The 7,991-nt window shown below is 34.3% G+C and overlaps 1 long non-coding RNA gene across 2 annotated transcripts; it reads left to right on the forward strand.

Annotated features, from left to right (window-relative positions):
• Nucleotides 1-414: 414 nt before the first annotated feature.
• Nucleotides 415-7,578, forward strand: LOC149222192 (uncharacterized). Of its 2 annotated transcripts, XR_016249414.1 has the most exons (4): nt 415-737; nt 826-1,031; nt 7,085-7,138; nt 7,238-7,578. It is a non-coding gene; the product is annotated as an uncharacterized LOC149222192 (long non-coding RNA). The 2 variants fall into 2 exon arrangements; XR_016249415.1 differs by lacking the exons at nt 7,085-7,138; nt 7,238-7,578 and adding an exon at nt 1,293-1,763 and having other exon boundaries at nt 437-737.
• Nucleotides 7,579-7,991: the final 413 nt, after the last annotated feature.

Consider the following 7,991-nt stretch of genomic DNA (forward strand, 5'->3'; position numbering starts at 1 on the left):
TTGGGTTGGGTGTCATTTATTGAACATAGGGTGCTTAGTTGTTGAACAACACAGCAGTTATGGCTGACATACATTCCTTTTGTTATGTGCAGGTAGGCATATTTATTTGGGATGCAAAGTTGGAGTTCTCATGAGTGGGGGTTGAAGTGACTGCTGTTTTGTACTTCTGGAATAGACCAGTTTGGAAGCCTTTATGGCTCTAGCTGTTTTCTACTTGGGTCAATATGTTTTGCAATATTAAGTAGTAAAATACTATTTATGGACAGTTGTGGGCCCAGTCAATGTATGGGTGATTTTTGGACATAATTTAAAACTTATTTATACATAATGTTATTTATTTCTGTTTAAATTTTGGTTTCACAAGTCTTAATCACTGGTGGTTTGGTGCGACCAGTATTATATCAACTACTGGTCCCTGCACAAGAATAGGAATCCCTCCCCTACTTACACCTCAACTCCCTTCACATGGCTATCACGGCTATCACATACATGCACAATTCTCGAGGGAAGGGACTGGTAATCAAGGTGGATATTTTGTGCAAGAAATTCTATGGTGATCTTGTGTTGAATTAACCCTAACCCTAACTCCGTCAAATGCCCTGTGATTTGTAATCTTTTCACTACTATGACTAGAAGTTTGTGAGGTTGATACTTGGCTCTATCTAGAGATTTTTGTGGTGGCTCCATCCCTCACTAGCTAGTTCTCTAGCACACTCATGACAGCTACACCATCTCAGGTAAAAACACAACCTAATTAAACCCTCTTTCCTTCTTTTCTGTTATGATTTCTGGTATATATGTGAATGATTTTCTCTATTTTCACAGGCTTATACTCCAGATATGGCGACCATCCTTCTACTTGGTTTCGAACCCCTGATTCTTTCTTTGCGTTGGCTTTCGAGATTTACTCTGCTCTCGTTTTTCCCAGTGGCTTGGAGTTTACATGCAGGTGCCTCCCCTTTTCAGGCTCTTACTTTCTCATAAAGGCTATGCTATAGGAGAAAGGTTCTGCCATCAATTAACCAGTGAGGGTAAGTTAAATTTTCATTTGTTGTAGAAGACCCTACTCTTAAATCGCTCTTTGGTAGCTTTTCTTTCCTTTTTCCAGATTTATTGGTTGGGGTTTCATTTTTTTTTCTTGCTTCAAGTATCTGGAAGATGACCAACTCTATAATGCTTCAGTATAGGTAATTTTTGTTATTTTCCCTTCCTACCGGTTATTTTTTCTGGGTTATTTTCCTTCTATAGTTTTTATTTCGCATTTCACTTATTTGTTTTCAATTTTCTGTCAGGTACCTTCAATGCAGTTCCCATTTTTTTGGCTTCATATTGAATTTGGGCGTCAAGTTAATTTTCCCTCCCCTCTAGGATGCTACAGGTGGGTAGCTCTTGTGTTGAACTCGCCAAGGTGTCTAATTTGGTTGGATGTCCCTTTTTTTGTACTATGTAATTGCACTTTCTCAGGACTTCCACCAGGGAACCTACTCATGTGCGCATCAAAGATTTTAGACATTGTTTCACTTCATCAATAGGAATTTATAGATTTATAAGTTGTAGTTAGTAGGAAAGAAGGACATGATGTGCTAACACTTGGTTAAGAGTGTGGGTGAAAGTTTCAACCCCCCTCATTGTAACTTGTTCTCAGTCTTTCCTTTTTTTTTCTTTCTTTATTACGTCCTTGAAATGATGGAACTGTAATATTTCCAGTGTTATATGTGTTTACTAGAATGATATTTCGATGATTGTTTCTAGTTTCCCTACTATTCTCATTCTTATAATGATGGAACTGTTATTTTATTTTATTTTTAGTTTTATGGTTATTACTATAACAATGAATCAATGAATGTTTCCAGTCATTATTCCTACTTATATAAACATGGAACTATGACTATATCTAGACTTTTTATTCTTATTTCTCGTAATAATGAAGCTGGTGTTTCTTTCCAATATTGGTTCCTGTCCCTATACGATGGTTCTGTAAATCTGAAGTGTGCCAAACAACATATTTAATTATTTATGCATATCTTTCTGAATGTAATTCGAATAATGGATTTTTTTTTTGAGTTATCCTTTCTATTTATTCAGAGGTAGCCAATAGATTGACTGCACTATGATCTTACCCAATTAATTTGGGTTCAATATTGTTTCCCCTTAACCATTTTACCAAGTACATTTTACCGAGGTGTGAGTATCGTTTCCTGCTTTACATGGCTTAAGATCTTCTATGACAATGGACAAATTTAGAGGTTACTAAGTTATTATAAAAGGGGGTGAGAGTGTTAGCGCGTAAGTTCTGGGTTCACAGAACAAATAAAATCAATTCCACCACGCCTTTCCCCATCTACTAATTTATGACTCTTGCTAACGAAGTTTATTCCTATCTCTTTCTAAGAGTAGTGAAAACACATGTTGCTAGATTGAAACTGTTTCCATAGGGTAGTTTCAACTCTATTTTAAGCCAACATAATTTGGCCCCAACCAAAGCTATGGCTCTAGCCTCCCTTGTTCTAACAATAGAGGTTATTGCAACTCCACGGTTCTCTTTTGTTCACTGGCCACCGTGGCACTGCTTGTTAGCATCTTGGAACCATAACGATGGTTCTTGAACACTTATTGGACATATGTCACTAAATTATTAAATTTCCTACCCCTTACCTTAAGATATTCCACTACTCTTATAGGTTCATAGTGTTATCAGTGACCCAAACTGATGCCCACTCTTAAACGTCGAATTAGGAATTTTCCAACTAGTGCTAATTTTGTGTACAGGCTTCCTCCTAAAACTTCTTAATAAAACCTGAACTGATCATTTGATCCTGCGTCACTCCAACCTCGTCAACCCTCTACGGTCGGTTCTACCCTTCTTGACCACTCCTATCTAATCTATTTCTGTTAATTAATATTACGAGTTTAAAATTTCCCTATACATGTGGTAGAGTCCAATATATTCCTTCTCTGTACTCATAATCAAGTGACCCTTCCCTTGCGTGCATCATGTACATCATTGGATCTTATTTTCCTATTCCATTTCATTCTTAAACTTGCTAACTTAAAAAGCATACAATGGTCTCCATTTCATTTCAATTTATAAGAGTAATTTAACCATACCCCTTTCAGTTTTCTTTTCTCTTTTTTTCCCTACAGGAAACTCATTTGTAATAATATTAAATAAAATATCATTCACTCCACTTTGAGAAATGATTCATCTACTTATATCATCAAACCACATCTCTACTAAAACTATTACAACAAATTTTCAGGCATTATGCTACTGTCTAAATCTAACAGACATAACACCTTTGGTATAATTAATCAAGTGAACATCTCTTAATGCAAATATCATTGAGCAATAAATATACTTTTCCTATAATAGATCAATAAACAGAACATTGTGTTCATTTATAAAAGCAATCAACATAATCCCCTAACCATAACTGATCAATCAACATAACAACAATTTAATATCTAAAGAAAAAAACACAACCTCTACTTGAAGTCCTGGGTGGAAAGAAGCGCCTAGCTGGAAAATAATTTAGGGAAAGAGTTTTTCCTCCCAACCGTGAACATGTCTCCTCCGGTTCCTCCAGAGCAGAGAAAATTTCCTGGAATCAGCAACCTAATTTCCTGGAATCAAGAGGTTCCAACCTCTTGATGATTCTGATCATATATTATATACATTGATCTTCAGCAGATGTTTCATCGATAGCGTTTCCCTCAGTGTTTATATTTTTATTGTTTAATATTTTTCCTTTTTTACTCAAAAATTGGTGAATTATCCCCCATAGTTGACATTATCATCTAACTCCAGTGATCTTTTGTGAGTCTTTTTCCAACAAATTATTTTATTAGGAACAATCCAACTGATTACAGATTGTTTCCCTCAGTGTTTTTTTTTTAATATTTTTCCTTTTTTAATAAAAAAATGGTGAATTATCCCCCATGGTTGACATTATCATCTAACTCTAGTGATCTTTTGTGAGTCTTTTTCCAACAAATGATTTTATTAGAAACAATCCAACTGATTACATCATCACAAAAGTTTACACATGGCTTCGGTAGCCATTTAGTCCAATAATGGGTGCATGTCTAAAATAGTCAACATTAAAAATAGAAAATAGAGGGGTATTACATCTTCCCCCATTTTTATATAACACCGTCCTCAGCTTTTGACCACTAATTTTTCTATTTATGGAACAATTCTGGAAAGGCCTCCTGCATTTTGTCCTCCATCTCCTAGGTAGCCTCCTCGAATCTAAAGTGCTTGCATTGCACTTTAACTTGAGCGATGGATCGATTTTGGAGAAAAGTTTATCTCCGATGTAAGATGTGAAGTGGTTTTAGCAGAAAATCTCCTTCCGGTTCCACCTATATCAAATTCCAATCAATTATGTGAAAGTCATCATGAACATATTTCTTTAGCAAAGACACAAGAAAAACATTGTGTACTCTTATATGGCCGGGAAATTCTAGCTAGTATTCTACCAGTCTAATTATGTCTAAAATTTCAAAAGGCGCACAAAACCATGGAGCTAATTTAGCATAGGTTCTTAACCTCAAGGTGCTCTTTCTTGGTTTAACTTTTACATACACAAGCTCTCCAATTTTAAATTCTCGATTTGTCCTCTTTCGACCAACATAACTTTTTTTTGTCTATTTTGTATAGTCTTTAGATTTTGTTGGTTTTTTATAACCCCTGTTCCATTTAATGTAGGGCATATGGTCCTAAGATTAGCCTGTCTTATGACAGACTCCATTTGAGAGGCGTTTGGCATTTTTTCACATACCCATATTTTTATTTTTTTTAGTTATCTATGTAGTGCAAAGAATCTTTCTCTCTCTCTCTATATATATATATATTATTCGCACTACTTGAGCTCATTTCTCTACCCTCGCTTTGTACAATAAGGCAATTCTTTATTTTATTTGAAGTGCTTGATAATCAGTTACAATGTAGCTCAGATTCTAGATAAACTTAATGTGGTTTCTATGATGTATCTGAATATTAGGGTACATATGTCTCCATCTTCATCTTTACATAATTCCTATATATTATAATTTTATACTATGGCTTATGGTGAAAAATTGATAGTTTATTTAGTTATAGATTTGAGGCTTCTGTGATCTTCATTTTGTGTAGTTTTATCTTTCGGATTTATCACATCCATGATTTTGTTGTATCGACGTTTCAAACCAACCTCTGTGGTTCATCATCAGGATCAGAAGGATCAGATGTGTGAAAAAGTCAGATTATAATGGGGTAATAAATATGGGATGGAGATGAATGGAGCCGACATGTTTGATAATGTCCAAAAATAAATTTGGTTTAATTGATTAAATGTTATTATTAAATGTTTATATTTTTATTGATGATTATTGGTTTATTTGTTATTTGTGTGTTTTATATTTTTATGTTGATGATTAATTGATTATTAGTTTATTATTTAATACTAGATTTATTAATGTTAAATTTATTTGTTTTAACATTAATGTTTTCATTGTTACAAATAACCTAATTAGGTATTTTCTATATTAATTAATTGCATTTTTGTTATATTTTTTCTTATTAATTAATATTATTATGATGTTCCATAATGCTCTAATTTTTTACATGCTGTAATGTTATAAATCTAGTATTTAATACTAGATTTATTAATGTTAAATTTATTTTGTTTTATCATTAATGTTTTCATTGTTACAAGATAGTTAAAACAACTAATTTTGTAATATAACCTATTTAGTTTTATGATGAAATGTTGGTAAGGTTTCACATGAGCTAGTGCACCTATGTCCTGAGACTTTCATTTATCACCACCGGCATAATGTTATGAATACCTTGTAATGGGTTTAGTTGCAATTGAATTATATATAGACCTAAGTTTTCACTTGAAGAGCTTAGCACTTGACATAATTATGGAATATTTACTATTGACCTTAAGTCTGTCTTTTCACAGTGTATGGCTTACAATACCCCCTTGTGCAGTACAAGACAATCTGTGTTGATTTCTCATAGGGGACAACATTTTCTCTTCACATTCCCCTCATGCGCTCTACCAAGTTGGTTTACATTCGACAGTGGAATTTCATCAACATCGATCCAACAACTAAGAACATTCTAGGGTTTCAATTTACCCTAACATCCATCCTTTGACACACTGTCCTATGTTCAACCCTTGTTGTTATGAAGAGCACTATTTCTATCAGCGAGGGTTTTTTACAATTGTGGGGTGGACCATCGACACCCACCTTGTTCCCTCTAGAAAGAAATAACAACTCCAACACCTGTACTTGGAGGAGTATCCTTCACCTTTTGCCAGGTTTGTTAGTCTTGGCCGTAGAGTTTTTTTTCTTGTTTATTTTTTTAGAATATGTTTACTTATAGTAACACTTTGAAGTCCAAAGATATTCTGTGCTCAGAACAACGATTCATCAAGAGTCTCTCCCTGGGGTTTTCGAGGCCAACACCATGCCCTTTATTTTTCTTTTGGATTTGTATTTTTTATTCTTTCTTTCTTCAAAAACTTGTATCTTCACCCTAATTTTCTCATCTCTGTTTGTCAATGAAGGCATGCTCGTGATTTCTCCCCTTTCCTAATCCATTAGGTAGTTCTTGGTCCATTTGATGTTTTGGAGTCTATTTGGTCTGCATTATTTAGTATGACTCATTTATAATGAAATTTTGTGAGATAGGGAGGTTCAAAGCCTATAGGTACTTGCTTTGTTGTTTGTTGGTACACTTTCATCCAGAGTGGGGGTGAAGGATTGGAGCCTTTGTAAAGGATTTCTAAAACCATTCCTCTTCGGCTGCTTCAATCATGTAATCTCTCTTCTTTTAAGGTTATCACCTGCTCAACTTGTGTGTGTTACCCGAGTTTGTTTACATGACGGTTTATATCCTAAGTATTTCTTGTCGGGTTGCAGAACACTATATGCCTCCTCCATATTTTGGTGCTGTCAAACATAATTTATGTGTTTTGGTGCTTCTTCGTCTATATACAATTATTTCTTTTTTCCATAATTCAAAGTTATAGGTAAAAAATTGAACAATGTCTCCTATTAGTTACACTTTATAATTTCTCTGGTTTAGGTGTGGTTCACAACCCCTGTGGAGTGTTGAGTATTTTCCATGACGACCTTACAGGTAACTCGTGGTCAATCATTTTACCTTCCTCAATACTATGACTTAAATTGTCTTGTATTGGTTTATCTAATCCTTGTTCCTTTTTGCTCCTTCTTCCAGGTACACCCAGGCTAATCCAATTCACATTTTATGCACACTAAAGAGTTGGTTGCCTCTTTGCAGGGGAGTAATTTGATTCCTCCAAATGTAGGTCCAAGTTAGCAATCACATTTTTGGACTTTCGCCTTTTGTTTTTTGTTCGATGAGGGCTAGTCATTGTTTCAATTCTGGTTCTCTAGTGGGACTCATATTAAAGAAATTACTTATGATTCCAAATAATTTTCTGGGCATTATTTTATTGGGATATTTCACAGCCCCAACTATGAGCACTCAAGGGTTGAAATTTCCTCTCGAATTTATAATCGCTTGAATAGGTTATTATTATGATTTGATTTTCTTGATGGGGAGAGGTTATATAATTATAGGCGTGAATATTTTTGTTATGGTAGCACACTATTGAAATGGCTTTTCCCTTGTATTTCAAATTTGAAAATGTATGATTAGAATCAACTATTTGACCGTCGAATTGGATATTATGTTAGTATTTTTTACATTCTAGTATTAGCTTGCCAATAGAGTCTGAAATTCTACAGACTTTAACTCCAGAAGTTTGTCATGTTCTAATGAGAAAATTACGTGTTTAAGTTCTGAGGTATTTCCATGTAGTCTTTCATGTTCCACATCTATAGCTGCGTATTTCACTTCATTCATAATGGTCCATGAATTTAGAGATTCCTTTCGAGTTATAGACACAATTTAACCTTTTGAATTGATCCTAATTGTAGTGAATTTAAGTATCTCCGTGACCAATTTT

The sequence above is a fragment of the Pinus tabuliformis genome, chromosome Q, assembly GCF_031772625.1.
Source record: "Pinus tabuliformis cultivar Carrire ecotype Pingquan chromosome Q, CPIR1, whole genome shotgun sequence".
NCBI lineage: Eukaryota > Viridiplantae > Streptophyta > Pinopsida > Pinales > Pinaceae > Pinus > Pinus tabuliformis.